General features: G+C 47.8%; 1 pseudogene; it reads right to left on the reverse strand.

Annotated features, from left to right (window-relative positions):
- Nucleotides 1–1,642: 1,642 nt before the first annotated feature.
- Nucleotides 1,643–2,371, reverse strand: LOC104986711 (annotated as a pseudogene).
- Nucleotides 2,372–2,994: the final 623 nt, after the last annotated feature.

Raw genomic sequence — 2,994 nt, forward strand, 5'->3', positions numbered from 1 at the left:
TTGTAGTCGCTCAGTGATGTCCAGCTCTTTGTAACCGCAGGGACTGTAGCCTACTAGGCTCCTCAGTCCATGGGATTTTCCAGGCAAGAGTGCTGAAGTGGGTTGCCATTTCCTTCTCCAGGGGATCTTCCTGACCCAGGGATTGAATCCTGGTCTCCCACATTGCAGGCAGATGCTTTACCTCTGAACCACTAGGGAAGCCCTCCACCACAGTTTCAGTTCAGTTCAGTTCAGTTCAGTCGCTCAGTCGTGTCCGACTCTTTGCGACCCCATGAATCGCAGCATGCCAGGCTTCCCTGTCCATCACCAACTCCCGGAGTTCACCCAGACTCACGTCCATCGAGTCAGTGATGCCATCCAGCCATCTCATCCTCTGTCGTCCCCTTCTCCTCCTGCCCCCAATCCCTCCCAGCATCAGAGTCTTTTCCAATGAGTCAACTCTTCGCATGAGGTGGCCAAAGTACTGGAGTTTCAGCTTTAGCATTATTCCTTCCAAAGAAATCCCAGGGCTGATCTCCTTCAGAATGGACTGGTTGGATCTCCTTGCAGTCCAAGGGACTCTCAAGAATCTTCTCCAACATAGTTTGGCCCCAGGTAAATAACAGGGAGGGAACACAGCTCCACCCATCAACAGAAAATTGGATTAAAGATTTACTGAGCATGGCCCATCAGAACAAGACCCAGTTTCCCCCTTGGTCAGTCTCTCCCATCAGGAAGCTTCCATAAGCCTCTTATCCTTCTCCATCAGAGATCAGACAGACTGAAAACCACAATCACAGAAAACTAACCAATCTGATCACATGGACCACAGCCTTGTCTAACTCAGTGAAACTATGAGCCATGGTGTGTAGGGCAACCCAAGATGGACGGGTCATGATGGAGAGTTCTGACAAAACATGGTCCACTGGCGAAGTGTTGGGGTTGGTAAACTACAACCATTGAGCCAAATCTGACCACACCGTTTATGTCTTATGACATAATTTACTACAAAACCTATGACATCACTTGCGTCTTGTCTATGGCTGCTTTTCCTCAATAGCAACAGAGCTAAATACAAACTCTATGGCCTGGTAAATTGAAAATATTTACTCTGGCCCTTTACAGAAAAAGTTTCAGACCCCCTACTCTTATAGATTATTTTAATCCTATATTGCCTCAGGATATTTTAATGTTTTACCAACCCACTCCAGTATTCTTGCCTGGAGAATCCCAGGGACAGGGGAGCCTGATGGGCTGCCGTCTATGGGGTTGCAGAGTCAGACACGACTGAAGAGACTTAGCAGCAGCAGCAGCAAAGGACTCTTAGCTGACAGTTCCAAACAAATGGAACAAATATCAGCGCTAGGAAGCCCCCAAATGGCAAATTGTTTTTCTCCGATACTCTTTTACTGTCTCAGAGAAGCAGGCCATTTCTAACCTCAAATCTAGGGCAGTTTCTAAGTGGGCGGGGGTCCCTGCGGGGGAGAAAGGCTGTGGAATGGTGGAGCCGTCCCAAGAGATGGGGACCCCAGCAGACAAGGTGCATTTTATCAGGGCACGGGGGATTATATTTCCCGATAAATTCTTTTCCCACTTGATGGAATCATATTGAATAAAAGATTTTTTTTTGATGTCTGATCTTATTTGGTACTCTTAGAACATCTCATTTTTGACTGGACTCAGAAATAGAACCTCTCAGAGAGGACAGCCTCCGTCTCTTGGCAATCTGTTCCTGCCGTTTTTCTTTGGCCTCCTTCATTCTCTTGGCCAAAAGGTTAGCCTCTTTAGTTTTCTTAGTATGCTATTTCTTCAGAGCAATACACCGGTGTTTGTGTTGCAGAACTCGTGGAGTCACGAGACGCTGAATCTTGGGTGCTTTAGTCCTAGGTTTCTTACCGTCTTTGTTTAGGGGCTTTTGCACAACATACTGGCGGACATCATCTTCTTTAGAGAGATTGAAAAGTTTGCGGATTCTGCTCGCTCTTTTGGGACCCAGGCGATAAGGCACTGTAGTATCAGTGAGTCCAGGAATATCCTTCTCCCCTTTTTTCACGATGACCAAATTGAGAACACTCAGACTGGCATCCACAATGCAACCCCATACAGATTTGCACTTTCTCTCTCCAGTCCTCCTTGGTCTGTAACAGGAATGCGCCTTACTCAGTAGCAGGCGAACTCAGCCATGGGTCAAGACACCCTGCTTCATGGGGAAACCCTGCTTATCGTTCCTGCCACTGATTCGGACCACATAACCCTTCCATTCTTCACCCAAAGCATCAGCAGCAACTTCTGTGGCCATATGCTTCTCGTAGAAGGTACAAAGTTTTCATTCATCATCTGCTTCATTGAGCTTCCGGCAGCCAGTGGGCGGGAAAGAGATGTTCAGCTTCATTCTGAAGCAGCCGACAGCTTCCAAGGTGCCACAAAGAGCTGACTAAAAGATTTTTAAACTGTGAAGTGCTTAAACCTGAACTGATAAGACTAGTGAAAATGCCACTCAAGAGAGTGGGAGGGAGAACTGGGGATGTGGCTCCAGGTAACTCAGCCAGCCACCAGTGAGATTTGACTGTAATGCTTCCAGAGGTGCCTGGAACAAGAGTTCACTTAGAGACATAAAGGGGTGGGAGAGTAATCGGCAGCAGTTGGTAGGACAGCTACCAACTCAAACCAAATTGCGTGCATGCTAAGTCTTTTCAGTCTTGTCCGACTCTATGACCCCATGGACTGTAGTCCACCAGGGGATTTTGTCCATGGGATTCTCCAGTAGGGAATACTGGAGTGGGTTGCTATGCCCTCCTCCAGGGGATCTTCCTGACCCAGGGATAGAACCTGCATCTCTTATGTCTTCTGCATTGACAGGTAGGTTCTTTACCACTAGCACCACCTGGGAAGCCCTCAAACCAAAATAATGAAACACTATTTTCAGGGGACTTCCCTGGTGGTCCAGCAGCTAAGACTCTGCACTCCCAGTGCAGAGGGTCCAGGGTCAATCCCTGGTCAGGGGACTAGATCCCA

This window comes from Bison bison, unplaced genomic scaffold (genome assembly GCF_000754665.1).
Source record: "Bison bison bison isolate TAMUID 2011002044 unplaced genomic scaffold, Bison_UMD1.0 scf7180017864072, whole genome shotgun sequence".
Classification (NCBI taxonomy): Eukaryota; Metazoa; Chordata; class Mammalia; order Artiodactyla; family Bovidae; genus Bison; species Bison bison.